The sequence below is a fragment of the Protopterus annectens genome, chromosome 4.part1 (assembly GCF_019279795.1).
Source record: "Protopterus annectens isolate FY-2018-M chromosome 4.part1, PAN1.0, whole genome shotgun sequence".
NCBI classification, from domain to species: Eukaryota; Metazoa; Chordata; order Ceratodontiformes; family Protopteridae; genus Protopterus; species Protopterus annectens.
In genome coordinates, this window is record NC_056734.1 from 401,451,877 (window position 1) to 401,469,328 (window position 17,452).

General features: G+C 36.9%; 1 long non-coding RNA gene across 1 annotated transcript in view; it reads right to left on the bottom strand.

The window, feature by feature from the left end:
- The window catches only part of LOC122800881, a 1,528,016-nt gene extending 1,517,824 nt beyond the window's left edge, over positions 1-10,192 (bottom strand). The window contains exon 1 of the long non-coding RNA XR_006364654.1: positions 9,706-10,192. This is a non-coding gene — a long non-coding RNA (uncharacterized LOC122800881). The remainder of the gene's footprint in view (positions 1-9,705) is intronic.
- Between the last annotated feature and the right edge of the window lie 7,260 nt (positions 10,193-17,452).

Below are 17,452 nucleotides of genomic sequence, written 5' to 3' on the forward strand. Positions count from 1 at the left end.
TGCAAACACAGGAAGGACATGCAGACTCCACACAGAAGGTGCCCCAGATGAGACTTGAACCAGGGGAACCTCTTGCTGTAGGGCGACAATGCTATTCATTGTGCCACTGTGGTGCCCTATGGCATCCAGATCCAAGGAAGTAATAGTACTAATCTACTCAGTCCTTAGCAGACCCATCCCTTATCAGACCCATCATTGAGCAGAATGCCCCCATTGGCATGTACCTAACCAGACACTTACAACAGCTGGAATGCCCTCAATGTTTACTCACCACGAGAATCCAGGTTATAAATATCTTATCCTACACAGATCACCTTAATGTTCTATCTCTGTATGCAGTCTCCTACAGGATACTGAGAGGTGATCTATGCCTAACATATAAGGCATCTTCAGATCCAGGTCTGATGGATGTCTTGCACATCCACAAGACAAACAGCACCAGAAATACTAGATCCATGGACCTGAACTTTGACTGTGGCATAAATAGAACCCTGCTGTAGGGATAAAAATTTGTCTAAAAGGATCCCCACGCTATGGAATAAGCCCATCCCTGACCCTATTCAAATGAAACCTTGATCATTAGATGGGAAATCACAAATTCACCCCCAGTCTAGCCCCAATGTGTCTGAGGTCACAGTAAGTAAATTAATTCCCAACAGACATACCCCCTACATACCCCTTACCTGCCTCTTTATTAACATATCCCACCATGTAGGTGTCCAAGGAAGTCTGGAAAAAAACTGGGTTGGGTTGTATGGTTTGTAAAGATCCTGATGGCCATTAGTCTAGTAGAAACCTATTAACATATGAACCTACTTACTCCACAACTGACCTATTGCGGGAATCACATTTACCCTCCCACTCATCATAATTTAGATTCAGGGGCTTCCTTACTATGTGGTGATAATGCAGTTTAAATGATAAAAAACCTGTGGACTCCTGGGGCACCTACTTGTATGTAAAGAGAAGATAGAGCAGATGTTTATTTCACTGCCTCTTGACTGTTCTGCAAATGTACTCAACATGGTCTACAGTACAAAGTTAAAGCACTCCTCAGACCGGATGATGGGGTAAGTCTCTATGTGTTTTACCCCATAATACTTCCACAGACATGCCAGCAAGTCTGACATAAAGTTGTCACCTCTATTCTTCAGTATTTTAGGAAAGCCTACCCTGCTGAAAATGTCAAACAAAACATATGCTACCTAACCTTCTGCGATCTAATGGAATACAGAAACAATGCTTCTGCATACCTAGTGGCACAGTCTTCTACTACCAAGATACATTTCTTGCCTATGGAACTTGGGGCTCTCAAACATACTACAACATCCATAGCTATTGTCTGAAAACATTCCTCAGTAACAAGTAAAGGCATCAAAGCATCCTTGGCTTTGTCTCCATCCTTAAGAACTTTCTGGCACTCCCCACAGGTCCTGCAGTATCTTACTAAATACTTGTCATTCTCAAACTAATAAAAACATCTGCGTAAAACACATTTTACTACAATGTATGCCCGTATGGCCTGTAAAAGGAATATCATGGGTTATGGCTAGAAGTGCCATTCAGTAGGCCCTACATACTACAACTGTTGCATTACTTGTCCCTTCAGGGATTCAGTCCAGAGTACAACAAACTTTTGCATCAGTATATAGACTACTACTATCACCGACTATATGGAGCTTTCCAGGCTATCATCTCATGTCTTGTAAATTAGGATATAAAAAGTTGAGTCTGTCTCAACTCCTTCTTGAGCCTTCCCAGCACCCCTTGTGAAGTAAGTTGGCATCATCTGCAAATGGTGCCTCAAGTTATGGATGACTACTATCACTTACATCTCCCCTTGAAGTATAACCTTCCAAGGGAATCCCAGATCACTGTTGCAAACCAGCTCCCCTTATGAAGTAGCTGCTTTAACAGACCCAAATTGAGGTGACGGCTCTGGGTGCATCCCTCCCTGCTGTCTTTGCCATGACATTACCTCCATTCCTTGGCTGCATGTAAAAACCTGCACACAAGGTACAGCATTGTCAAAGTCATTCTTTATTAGGACATCAGCAGGAATGTCCTCAAACACAGCTATCTGCTTGCTGCCTTTCCCATCTTTCCAAGCAAGACAGACTCTGGCCAAAGGTACCTGAAAAGTTTTAGCAAAGCCCTAACTGGAGTGAAGTGTTTAGGCAAGTAGTGCTACTGTCCACTGCAAATTTAACTAAGATTATGTTTAAGGCTGTGTCACTTTTGGCAATGGCCTCCTTCCCTTCTACCAAGATAGGTGAGAGACTTTTGTGATAATTAGGTACAGCTATTGTTTCTAAGCAACCCATCATTATCACAGTGATAGACTTGCTCAATCCTTCCTGAGACATTTTGTTCACCCCACCCCAGCTTAGTGAACAATGAGACCATACATGCTCCACTTAGTTAAATTTGAAACACTTATCATGTACCCATATTTGTGGCTTCCCCTTTGTACTGTGTAACCTGCTGTGCTTGCTTAGGCTGTTCCCCATGGGTTCCCCTATACCTATGTGCAGTGATAGGTACCCCTCCTATGTTGCAGGAACCTGCTAGCTAAGTAAAGGTTTCCTCCCCATCTCCTTAGTAGTGTTATACTCCCACTTTACAAATCCAGTCCTCATGTCCTCAGGCATTGGGGTCTATATCAGAAGCATGAATGGTCAAAAGAGCGAATGGTCTTTGATCGAGCTTTAAAAATCGAACTTCTAAACAGCAAAAACACGGACCAGTGATTTTTTTACCTAGGGAAAAAAATCTCTGCTCAGCAAAAAATAAATAAATAAATAAAAATGCAAACACAATAAAAAGGGGGAAAAGTGGGGGACTTCATCCCAATACCCCCCGATGTGAGGGGCTGTGCCCCCCACACACACCCCCCCACTAAAATATACCAACTCCGAGATCGCACCACAGTGTAGGAAATGGCAAACTTCTGAAGATGACCCAGCAATTTTTTTTCCCTGGGAAAAAATTGCTCTTCTGTGCCTTCGCTGTTTAGTGCCTTTGATCTTTAAAGCTCGATCAAAGAGCATTTGCTCTTTTGACCATTTGAGCTTCTAATATAGACCCCAGGCATTATACTAAAGGCTTGTTTGCTGGGGGAAAAATCTGCAAGCATTTCAAATGTGATTACCTTACATCCACTCATCCATCTACAAAAATAACTACTGATTTCTGTAATATGTTCTACAACACTTTCATCAACCTTTCTCTTGTATTCTTTAAACTACTTTCGGTACAATTCTGGTGTCAAGTAAGTAAACATTCTTTAATGTTGAAATACCAAAAAACAAGAAATAAATACAGCATCCACAGGAATCAAGCAGGACGATCCACAGTATAAATTGAAGAATGAAAATAAATATAAAAATGAAAATAACGCGGACTACTCAAACAGTCCAAATTTATTGACAGTAGTAAGCGCTTTCACCATTCGGCTTCATCAGACATAAATTAAATAACGACAAGTCATTTAAATATTTAGCCCTTGCATCTCATTGGTGACTATTGTAATAACGTCACTAAATAGGGAGCTTCAATATATATAATAGAGATGTTCAAGATAAAACATACATTAACATCTCAATAGAATTAAATGTGTTAGTAAACACTAGTACAAAACATAGAAATGACTAATATAAATTCAAAACAAACTACATAAATAACGATAGTAAATAATGAAGTAATTGGAATAAGGTTATAAAGTAGCTTATTACTACCTACTGTTAAAAGGTAAAACCAAAGATCATAACAATGAAAACTGCAAGGCATATTGAGTAGATACATAACAGCACATAAAATGCATATAAAAGCATATATGAATGTGAAAATGTGTACATAGATAAATACATCAATGTAACATAAAATTAAAATAAATGAATAAATATACTGAGGCCTAAAACAATATTAATAAAAATTATTTTATATGAGAATAACAAGGGATATAAAAAGGCCTAACTAAAAGATGGCTCAAGCAGAAACTGTAACCCTTCTCCTTCGTAATACAGGTTTAAGGAAAGCCTTGTCATTAAGCCCAGGCTCTCTGCCTGCTTGACATCTAATTATCCACCTCAATTCACTCTCTTCAGTTAAAGTCTCAATGTCACCACCCCGTATACTAGGTATAAAAACTTGTATAACAAGAAACACAAAGGTATGACTAGAACCCCTGTCCATGTAATGTTTGGCTAAAGCGTTGGTATGGGTGCCTACACGAATATGATACATGTGTTCCCTTATGCGTTCCCTGAGTTTTCTATTAGTCTTACCTATATAGAAAGACTCACAGGACTCTTTCATTCTTCAACTTATACTGTGGATCGTCCTGCTTGATTCCTGTGGATGCTGTATTTATTTCTTGTTTTTTGGTATTTGGATATAACCACAGGATTCTTTACCCTCTGGTGTTGTGCCTGCTTGTTCCTATTCTTTAATGTTGGCATAAGTTGAGTAAGCAACATCACTGAGTTTAGAAACTGCATACACTGCTTTTCATATGAACAAGGGAACTAAAACCTTACCCACTGCCTTCATCAATCTGTTGCTGATTACACACCCTGTCAAAGGTCCCTATAAAACAACCAAAATCATTTCCCACCTTATACTGAGGAAACCATTTTGTATTGACCTGGACTTCTTGGATGTGATTTCCCCTTCCCATGGCTAATATGTTCATCTACTTTTCATGCTGACATTGTTTTCCTCTCTTCTTCTGCATATGCCTCCTCTTGTTCCATCTCCAGTAGCTGTATCCACTATGTTGCCTGAGTTCCATTTGCATCATTTCAAGCTCCAGTCTCTGTAACTTTAGCTGGGTTTAAAAGTCCTCTTGGGATAGAACTGAATGCCCCTTGTCTGCTTCCTGCACACATTCTTCTTGCTGCATTTTGGACAGAACTAACACTATCTCCTCTCAAGATATACTAGCATGCTGTTTTCCTTTTGCTTTGCATTCTTTTTAAAGCTGTGCCACTGATATTTTAGCATAGCTGTCAGAAGAGCTCATTTTTCTGCCTGTTCCTAATGTAAGTTAACTATAAAATGAAATAATTGCTGTGTATAACTAAGCCTCTCTATACTTTACTTTGTGGTTGTGGGGCCTTGGAAACAAATCTGTTTTAGGCTGAATAACTTCAGTTCAAGTATCCTCACAAGTAGCTGCCAGTCTGATGGAGTGATGTTTATATCACTATTACGAGATAGATTCGATCACTGCCACCACTGTGAAACCCATATAGTACGTTGACACCCACTGTGACATCAATATGGCTGCCATCAGTGGGGCTTGAATCCCACCATTGCTAGCCAACAGTAAAGTAGAAGCAAGAAAGTGCACACAAGTCTACTTAAATAATTCATTTAGAAAAATGCAATCTGGCTTCAATAGCATAAATTGAATATGCGCTACTGTCCTGGGTATAGACTTCCAACAATGTCCTAGGTAAACATAGTACAGTTAGCTCCAGGTGGTGTTATAAATGGCTGGATGGTATGAAGAAGATGCCTGTATTTAATTCTTTTAACTAAGCTATTTTCAAAAGGAGGTGATTAAGGCAATGGGGATCAAAATTGCATCAAGCACCGTCTCAATGGCTACTTCTACACCAACAGTGGACAATGTAAGCAACTAAATAATGGAGGCTTCCTCTGGTTTGGTTGACACAAAATGAGGACCAAAGCCATTTTCCAGCCAGGTTCCCCTTGTAAATACATGGTCATTACAATACAACAGATGTGAAACTATGCCTGGCTTGTTGTGGGTAAGTCTGACGTTATTATTATATTATTCTCTAAGTCAGCTTTGTACTCTATGAAATGAAGTATACTATTCCAGCTATCATTTGATGATACAGTTGATTACTTCAGTTTAGTGTTTTGGCCCTCTTGTTCAAAAGGCGCTATCAGACTTAACACCCTATCCTGGAGCATGGTCCAGAAGAAGGCCATGATGTCTCAAAGTGTTCATCTCTGGTCTCCCCATAGACATTCTAAGATGACCATTTAAATGCACATAACCAGGACAGAAAGTAACTGTCATTAGCAAATCAAACTTCTGTCCTGAGTAACAGTAAATATGCTACAGCTGTCTAAAGAAATGCTGGTGTGATACAGAAAAGTTACTAAATTCTGGACAAAACTCAACTCCTCTAATTTTTCCTTGCTTAAGTGGGAGCGACACCAATAACTCAGTTTGGATAATTCTTTCATGACGTAGCAAAAAAGACACCCTGTTAGCTAGTTAAAACATTGTCACCCTTCACAGCAGCATGACTGTTTTACGTTCACCCTGCATACATCATTAGGTTTAGTCTATAAGATCATCCATAATCTAAAGCTTCAAGTCAGCTTTGATTGTCAACATATCCTCTGATTTCTTAAAAAAAACAAGTTGGGGAAAGAACCAATGTTTATCCAGTTTCAAAATTAGCTAACAGATGTACCATACAAGGCCTTGTTCCTACCATGTGAAAAAATAACTTATTATACTCCTATGTAAATGAAGAAATTCAGCTGCAATAACCAATTGTTAGCCTATCTTACCTATCAACAATTCTGAATAAAATGTTCTAATTCACAGCTGCTTCAGTAGCTAGTAAAACTCAACCTTATCTTGAATTCACAACATGGGTTCAGATCTAGCCATGGTATTACTGCCCTAATGGCTACTATAGATAGGGCAGTGCTGGTATCATTCTTTTATTCCTTTTTGACCTCATGGATGCATTTACTGCAGCTGACACTGCAAGGCTGCCCATGATCCTAAACTTCTTTGCTTGTCTCTCAGTGCCACTAAATGGTTCATAAGTTGTCTGAAAGAAAGACACCAATCAGCCAGATGAATTGGTTTCATCTCACAGTTCTTATATGTTACCCTTGCAGCGCATCAGGGGTCAGTAAATGTGCTAATACTTTTTACTATCTTTGTAAATAACATGGTCTATCAAAGTGAAAAAAATTAAGACTGGTTCAGTATATTTACAATTCCACAATCCTTATAACACAAAATACAATAATAACTATCAATGCCAAAAATTCAATCCAGTTTTGCATCACTGGAGTTATTTCTCAAATCTCTCAGATGTCTTTTTACTACTTCTAACTCTACAAATACACTTTTCTAAAGTAAGACACACAATCTGCGTTATTTTAACATTGTCATTACTTCCAAAGACAAAGCTGGTATAGTCATCTAATCAAAAACTGTCTTACCTAAAATATTGTGAATAGGTTACCAGTTAAAGAAGTAATGAAAAAAAAATGCCTGATCATATCACATCAAGTAGAGTTTGACAAACTTGCACATAATTTGTTCATGCACTTATATGGGGATAATCTGCTGTATCCTTCACAAGATCACAACAGTTCTGGAGCCTATCACAGCAGTCAATGGGAGGAAGACACTGAAACCCATTCCGGGCAGAACACAGGTCTATCACAGAATGGATTCCTTCACTCACTCATTCACTTACTCACTCACTCACTACTTGTGCAACTGTGGGCAGATTGGAGAATGCCAACCCAACAGCTATGTCTGTTTGAGAGGTGGGAAAGAAGAACAGACCACCCGAAAAGAATGCAGGAATGATGTGCAAACCCCAAACAGAAGGCACATGTTTGAAAACATGGGAGTGCACAAAAACAGTCAAAAGCTACGTAGACAGAACAGCTAAATTATTTATTTCCATTGGTGCCTGGTTAAGTACTGCTGATATCTGCTTACTTTATTCAAATCTATAGTTACCTAATCTACAGTTCCCATTACTACATGTGCCTGAGCTGCACAGGACATTACTGTAAAGCACATCACTGCTTAAACATTCATAGCCACAGATGTTTGGAATTTAACCTGCAACTGGCCCTAACTTAGCTGGCACTTGTTTGTAAACACTAGTCCACTTCTAAATGTCCTGCTTTCATTTATAGTCTTTTGTGGTACCCTGCATACTATTCAGAACTTCTACTGGACAGTGAATAGTTCAAATTCCAAAAACAAAGAATAAATATGAGGATTCTCATTGTTCAGTACATGTAGATAAAACCTGGAACAGATGTCACTCTTTAGCTATATGAAAAAAAAATTAAAAAAAAAAAGCTTTAAGATACCTTTGACAGAATATTTGCAGGAACAATGAAATATGCACTATGGTGTTTCTTAGTACATTATCACTTGTTACTGAAACTATGTTCTAGGCACCATTATTGCCTCTGTAACAGCTTACAGACTACCCATAATACCATATTTATATTTATGCAAATTTAGTCAGTGTACTATATTTCCACATTTTTCACTGACCTCTGAAGCTTCAGGGCTAATTGCATAAGTCATATTTCTATGATCTGTTGTCGCTCTGGAATTTGCACATACCTGTATACTCCTGCAACATATGTGCAAAATATATAAGCCATGAATATAGTTATTAACTCTATAAATAAACAGAATTTACAACATTTTAAAGTTTACTGACTTTTTGTTTGGCTATTTGCTATAGTTATATGTTAGGGTTGTCTTTCTTCAGTTGTTAGAACTCCATTGCATGTATCTCAGTTTCTAAGTTCTCAAATAACCTTTAAAACCAAGACTGCATCAAATTAGTTTTTACAGTGTACACACACTGTGTATCATTGCTTCATGTCATACTGCCCTGCATTTTATTGTACGCTGCTTCATAATGTCTCAATGTGGACTGAGTTCAAATATTTTAATGTTTCTAGAGCCTTTCTTCTGAGGAATCTAATGAAGAAGGGGATTTATAGCTTGGCATGTCCATTCAACAAATGCAAGTAAATAAATAATGAGCTTTCTGCCCAGATAACTGTTTCATAATGATAAGAGCAAGAGACTATAGGTCCTGTTTACTAGCCAGTATTGGTTGATAGACTCTCTGGAACCTGGATGGATATATATATATATATATATATATATGTATATATATATATATATATACACACACACACACACACATATATATATATATATATATATATATATATATATATATATATATATATAGGGAGCAGTCCATTACTTGTAAGTAGCCTTGCCACAGGGCAATAATGAGTTACCTTACAGGCAGTGCAGCATGCCTTGACATATCCTATTTCTTTTCTAGTTCCAGAGCCATCTATGAGGTTGGAATATATTGGTCAGAATAATACAGGTATAAACCCAGGGCAGTCTTTAAAAGCACTTTCTCACAATGGCACTTATTTTTAATAAAGTCCCCAGTAATGCTTTCAGAAGTTATCACAAATGTTACAGCTACATGCTAAGGAAAATAATTATAAAGACCAAAAACAAGAAGTAAAATTAAGCTGGTAGTGTAACGGGAAGCAAATTAGCCTAACAAATAATCAAGATTAGAACAGAATAACTTAAGATTTACATGCATATTGAAAAGAGTACTAATGTCTGGGGAATGCTGTCTGAGAAAAGGTACCAACAGTGTCCCTGACATAAATAATCAACAGCAATCTGCACTGAATGATACTCAAAAAGAACTAGCTAATGACAGTCTCTGCAAAAACAATAGGTGATAGATGGAGTCATATATTTATAGTAAGTAGGCTGTAATAAGTCAGACTCCTGAATACACAGTGCATCCAGGTCAAAGTTCTGTAGCCACAACCATGTTTTGCTAATGTTAATTAAAAAAAGCTTTACTTAGCTTTGCAAAGAGGCATGTTTACCTGGGACAATGATACAATAACAAGCTTTCCACTGACAACCCAGTTCAAGAAGGCATCTGGTACAATCCAAACTGAAGCATATAAATGACCAACTCTGCTAGTCCTTTATGTTAATCTGTTCCCAAAGTGCCCCAGTAGATGACATCTTCTCCATGATAGTCAAAATATTTCCAGATATCCAAAGTCTGCAAGGTTTATGCAAACAAAAATCCAACACAGAATGAGGAATCCTTTCCCAATCAGCATTCAATCAGTACAGATTTGATTAACTTAGGCAGAGCAATAAAATATACTGGAGCTCATCTGAAAGAAAGTGTAGTTCCTCCATATACAACCAAGGACTGACAATACACTGACTCAGATGGAGCAAGGGCCAAAAATAAGTACTTTCTATTCAGTCAAGAGGAAAACATCCACATCCATAGTAAAAATATGCACATCACATCCGAAGCAAGCTTCTCCCCAGAGCAAATAAGCATGCTGCAGAATTTCCCATGCAAAGCACAGTGAGTCAGGATTGGATGTATTCCAGGTATTAAGCAACATAATAGTATAACAGACACTGCCATTTACTGAGAGGAGTTTCACAATGTTTCAGACAGTACAAATAGAGATGGAACATTAAGTTCTGAGCAAGAAAAAAAACTAAGACAAGATGGTGATAATACTTGGCTAAATTCATAATACAGTACATCATAAAATAAATAAAATTGGTGTAAGTGGCTAGACAGTGTGAGTGGTTGTGCATCTGTCAGAAGGTTACCATCATCTTTCATCACCCTGATATCTATCATGAGTTACCAGTTCTGTTTCACTGAAATGTATGTGATAAAAACACTTGTGAGTACAGAGGAATCCTTGAATCCCTGAATTCTACATTCTTCCCTCACTTAAATATAATCTAGCACAAGGCAGTAGAAGCTTGGTTAAAGTTACATGGGGATGCAGGTTGTTCATCAGCTAATTTAACAAAACAGATTAATTAACCCATGTTTCATTGAAAATCATTCATCAAACATTTTGCCTTTGACCATCTTCAGCCATTTAGTGGTATGATGAAATGAAACAGGATTTTGAATGACATGACCCATTCATTCTACCTGTTGTTAGGCTATATGTACCACAGAATGCTTGGTCAAGTAGTGGTATAATGTCACAAGTAAGAAATCAATCCATTTTATTGTAGTTAAGCTATACAAACCAGATGAATTATCATGCATTATAGAATGGCACTAATTTTAGTGCATCACTAATAAATTACTAGCTAGAAAAGCAAGATGTAGTTTTTGTTTGTACCACGATGTAACTGCATTTACCAGTTTCCTCTGACTTCAGCCATTGGTAGTAAAGCATAAGGAAGATCTTTATCATTTTCTTATGGGTCAATCCTGTAACAAGATATTATTCCTCCATATCCAAATTTGGCACTCGTTTTATTTTCGTACGGCTTAAAAACATGACTGCTTCTGCATCACTGATATTGCAATATTATTCACTAGGTAAATGACGTGACATGCTTCATGCAAAAGTGAAATTGATTAATGTTCATCTGCAAAGAATGGCTAAACCAAAATGCTGCTATTTGTGCCAAAACGTTAATCATTAATGAGTGTCGTTTATATCACAATCAGTATTTTTTTTCTATTTAGGTCAAGCTAAGCACGGTATATCATTTCCACCCCTTCATTCCACTCAGTATGGCAAGTACTGTCTGTGTCACAGATCCAGGATATGAAGTGAGGTAAGTTCTGCATAACTTTACCGAGTTGTGATCAGATCATTACATAGACTTTTTAAGTCCATCATTTAAATAGAAGACTAACTGTATTTTGCTGTATGTTTAGACATAATAAGAAAATGAAGATTTAAGTCTGGTTTATATTATTTACTGTTCTTAAAATTGTATGCGACACTTACACTAAGATATTGATTGATTTCTTAAAGGAAGGAACCCTTGTGTCACCTACTTCTTGTTTTTTTTCAATAGTTTAAAGGGTTGACTGATTTTCATGTTAAGCCCACTAAAGGATGGTCTTAGCAACTGAGAAGCTAAATTTGGGACGTTTGGGGCCCCAAGTCACAGGCCTTTCATCATCCAGCCATTCCCCTTCCATCCTCAGTAATTTACCAGAACCCCTCAAATTGTTTGAGGAACACCCCAAAAAATGAAGCAAATATCTGGATATTCTGTGAGACTCTGCACAGTTCAGAAGTATGATACCAGCATTTATTGTTGAATGCTGATATTGCCTTTGAGACACACCTCTTAATTTCTTTGCTCAAGAATTCGAGACAGGGGCAAAAACAAAGGAGGAATAAATGTCTAAAACAAGAGACAAATTTTAGATACTACTCTAATTCACCTAAAAAGCTAATAGAGGCAAAATTGATCAGGGACATGGTTTAACTGTAACAAGTGTATTCTAACATTTATATCAAGCTGGTTATGGCAGAGTAGAAGAGCAATTTTCATGCTCTTCAAGCTGTCAGATGTCATAATCAGGAAGTACTGATAGTGCAGTATTAGTATTAGGTAATAAAATGCTGGTATTACACTTTCAGTCATGATTAAAGTGCTTAAGCATTTAACGTGTGGTACTTACTGTAGCAAGATGCTTATTAAAGTTTCAAGTTGAAGAGTCTATTTTGTCTTCAAAGTGAAGACTTTTTTGGCTACAGTTCTGGACTGCACATTAAAGTAACAAGTGTGAGACCTTATTGCATCCAATCGTCTCAGTTGGAATGGCCAGCCCCACCAATAGGGGGCAGCAGATGCATCTTTTATGACTCCTCCAAGTGTACTTTGTTTTGCAGGCATGCCACAAAAAGGAAAACAGCCTTTCAAGTTTTGACAATGTCGGGTTTGTGGAAATTACAGTAATTCTTTCAAAGTCTGTATAAATCTTGGTCTTTTGGGCACTTCCAGTGATAAGAAATTTTAATATTTCTCCATCACAAGAAAGAAGTCAAGCTTGTGAAGCCTAAAGGGTTTAAATTTGTTTTTGCTACAAGAGTTAGCGAAGATATCCTACAACTCCGTCTATTCAAGCTTTTTAAAACCACCAATGAACAAAGGCAGCCATTCTTAACCAAAGCAAGCAATACTAATTTAATTGTGCTACAGAAATGTCAGTTATGGTGCAGACAGCACACCTGAGATGCTCATGGAATTCTCAATAAAGTTAGAATAAAATCAGTGAAACAGACTGATGACAACAAACCTTAGACTTTATTCTACAGACTAAGTTTGTATGCCACAATTATTACTAAGTATTTTACAAAACACAAAAACAACAGATACCATCAGATTACATGATAATAAACTCAACAATATAGCATGGTTAAGTCTTGCTAAAGAGTAAAATTCCAGAAAAAAAAAACAGGAAATTAAATAAATGAGCTATGTTAAGGTAAAATGGGTAATATAGCTATACCAAGACAAAATAGGATAGGCAGGTCATGTTCAATTATTCAAAGAAAAGCGAACATTTGTATTTTAGGGATATGCTAACAGAATGTTCTGAACTGCATGTCCAAAGCAAGAAAAGTAGTCAGCTCCATAGGAGAGTCACTCGTTATTGAAAACATCCCTATCTGAATGTTTCTAGGCATGCCCTAAGAACTATTGGCATTTCTTTACTGATGAACAGAGCAAAAACACCAGCACACTTGGGACAATAAAAGGTTCTCAAAGCATGCAGCACCCAGGTCGTGGTGGGCTCAATAAATGAACTCCGACTTAAAAACAGAATCAGCTGTAATAGGGAGTCAATGCAGATCCCACATTGTGGGAGTTCTATGGCAGAAATGAGAAGATTCAGGCAAAAGTCAGTCCTTAGAGTTGTGTATCCAGTGGAGGCCGCCATGATGGATGTCGCTGCGCCCAGTTTACAGGGCATTTCTTGTCAGAGGCTACAAAGCATGAATGGCTATTATAAGATAAGGTCATGGAATCAGAGATCAAATCCTAGAAGTTTACTGATGTGAAATACAGCTACTTCATCTCATCTAACATCTGATCCTCACAAATCCTTGAATTTATACAGCTATAAAAATCAGAGAGATAGGTAAGTGTGTCATTGCAGATTTCTACAAATTCAGACTAAGTTCAGCAAAAATTCATTTAGTTAAGGCTGTCATCCAAAAAATTCTCAAGAATGTTAAAATCAGGCATAGAATAAATGAGAAAGTGTGAACAACAGTATCACTTGTGCAACATTAATATTTTATATATCTGCCTAAGATTATATCCCTTAGTGAAAATGGAATACAGAGTTAAAAAAAAAAGGAATGCATGGATTCAGTAAAGGAGTTAAAGAATGTGTAAAACTGAAACATTTTAAATTTAAAAGGTAAGGAAGCTGTCTGTACCTTGTGTGATGGACACCATATGGGTGTGTACCCTGCTTGGGTTTGACAGATCTAACCTAAGCTAGATATACAATATAAGCCTCACAGTCAAAAAGAAAGAAGGCTACGATACACGTGTGGCTTTTTTTTATTTACAAAACAACCATTCTCTGTAGGTTATTCTGATGGTAGACTGGGTTAGTTTGTTGGGAAGACATAGTTACATGGTATGAGCTAGTAAGGATGATAAACCTTCAGTAAATATGATCTCTGATAGTGTGTCTGTTTAATGTGAGTAGGATATGATTAAGTATGATGGAGATATCTGTTGCTATTGCTAAGATGTGAATTTGAGGGGTTAAGGAGTGGCAGTTAATAGAATGGACAGACTTTACTGAAAGCTGAGATAAAATGAAGGGAATTTGTCCAGAGAGACTTGGGATTTTTTTCAGCATTATATTTTTGTCCTGGACCATACATTTTCTCATATGCTGATTTAAGGCATTGAATAAAGTTAGCAGGAAATATTAAATCTGCATTGATTTTTAAGATTACAGCAGAGTTTTAAAAGGATGAGCGAAAAAATAAGAAGGTTATGCAGGTCTATACTATAATGCTGAAAGCTCTAAAGAGCGAATACAAGTACATTGACACATAAAGATCAATGTATAAAAATAGTGAAAGATGTATTTAGCAAAAATCAGAACATCGAACATATTTGTTTGGCCAGCAGCGTAATCCTGGGGTTAAGAAAATATATCCTTTCCCTACTGCAGTGCAGTCTCGGAGTTGGTATATTTAAGTAGGGGGGTGTGGGGGATTATTTTAGTTTTATTTAGTTAATTTACATATACCTACATGTCGCTGTTGTTTAAAGAAACAAGTTTGGTGTTTTGATTTTCACTAAATACTTGTTTCGCTATTTTTGTACATCACTCTTTATGTGTCAATGTATTTGTATTCGCTCTTTAGAGTTTTTGGCTTTATAATATAGACCCGGTTATGCAATAGGAGTCAGATGATTTTTTTCAGGGATGAGCTGACTAAAATATGACTGGCCATAATGAGGGAAATTTAAATAGATTGATTTGTATAAATAAGATATTTTCACCTCAAGTGCGGTTTCATATATTTTGATATTTGCAATTAAAGAAAAACAAACTGAAGAAATTTAGTAATACAAATTCATGAATTACATGACAGTACAATATAATACCCTAACCAGTGAGTACTGTAGACAATAAAAATACTGTATTATTTATTATTAGACCATGTTATCAAGAAGAATAGTGGCTGATAAGATTATGGATTACAAAATGCAAGACTGAAAGTTAAAAAGGACTATGCTCAAATTTTCTTTAAAACTGTGAAATACAATATGGATTCTTTTCTGACATTTTGTTTATATGCACTTGAAATATAGGTTAAAACATTAATGAAGAAGATGTTTTTAAAAAGTTTACCTTGATTTGTTGAGTTGTATTTGTTCACTTTCAGTTATTTAGGTTGGCATTTTCTTGACTTGTTTAAACATCACTTGCTGGCTTACTACATATAGCAGTGATGTACGAAGGCCCAAAGTGTTGTTATTTATTGCATTCCAAAAAATGATGGGAAGGGGAGGAACGGTTATTATTATTTAAATATTTTACATATGACCATTCTTTCCCTAAATTGATGCTGCCTCTGATTAAGACCATATAAGCAAGGAGGTGGGCTCGGGTCCTTCACATGAGGGTACAAGAGGGCTTTCTCCTACAAAAATACATTTTGTTACTTTTGCCCTCTCAGTCTGGTACAAAGTTTTAAGACTATATGATGCTAGACCAAGATCCTGTAGCACTCCTGAGTTGGATTACCACAGCCACCATTTGATACTGTGTGAATTTGGAAAGTCACTTAATCAGACATTCCTTCTGGGTCAACCTGAAAAGTAACTGTGTGCCCAGTGGGCTTACCCAGTTAACAAATGTATTTTAAGCATAAATTCACAATGTACTTGAGTGCACTTACTAAGTGCTTATATGTGCTCAAGTTAATGAGCCTGCAATTGGTCATTGTTTGATCAGTGTTCTAGCCCTAAATAAATAAATAATGGTTTTGAGCCAAAGTACACAAATTTGTGAGTTTATAGCTTGTGCTTTTTATTAAAGGTAGTGTTTTTTTTTTTATAAAAGTTAGTACTTGTTTGACTTGCTGTTCCCTGCCTGACTATTGCTGATCTCTGTCTACATTTGATTTTGGATTGGAATTATTCATTTAAGATGTAGTTACTTTTTTTCTTATATTGCATTTTGTTTTGTTTTAGTTTTTTGTTCTTTTTGGAGTTTTAAGAAGTCTTGGCTAAGGTCAGTTAAAAAAGAATTGTTTTGCAGATAGTGAATAACACCTACGTAATTCATGGGAAGAGCTGAGAAATAGCATTCCTCATTTAACTACAAATATTTGGGGACATCTTTGTTTAGCTGTAGTTCTTGTTTGACTTGCTGTTCTCTGCCTGACTGTCGATTATCTCTCTCTCTCTCTCATTTGATTTTTCCCATCCACCTGCCCTGCTGCTGTAGTGTTTTTAAACTTGGTGGCTTTTGGGTTGCATGTCCTTACTACAAATCTGATTTTGGACATTCCTCCCAGTCTTATCTTATCAGCTCATTCTACTGGGCACTGAAAGGTCAGCTGGGAAGGCTCTCCCCCTTAGTTGCTTAAACTTCAATTATCTTCTGTTTTTTACCTTCCCACTTATTACAAAAATTGCACTTTATTCAGCTGCTTTTACTGTATATGTGCTTCTTTTTTGCTGCACGTTCTTATAGTGCTCAGTTGTATTTAATCTGCTGCATTTATTACTGCTTGCTTGTAGCCTGATTGCATTGTAACTGTTATTCCAAGCCTCTTAGTATTGATTTAAGCACTTGGGCTCCAAACTAGTTATCTTACATAAGGAAGGTTTGTGGTCTACACTCTTTTGGCAGTAGAGGTAGCATACACTCTTCTGGATTGGGAATTGCTGGTTAAAGGCTTATTGTGTCTGTTATTCTAAAAGTGTCTTCATTTTATTTTAAGCACTTGGGATCCAAACCAGTTATTTTACATTAAGAAGGTTTGTAGTCTACGCTTTTGTAGGATGAGATGGTAGCCTCCAGCTTTCTAAGCTGAGAATAGATAGTAAAGGCTTATTGTGCCTGTTATTCTAAGTGTCTTTGTTCTGATTTAAGTAGTTTGGCTCCAAACCAGTTATTTTACATTAGTAAGGTTTGTGGTCTACACTCTTGTGGTAGGAGAGGATAGCCTACACTCCTCTTAGATGAGAATTGTTGGTTGAAGACTTATTGAGCCTATTATTCTAAAAGTATCTTATTTCTGGTTTAAGCACTTGGGCTCCATAAGAGCTATTTTA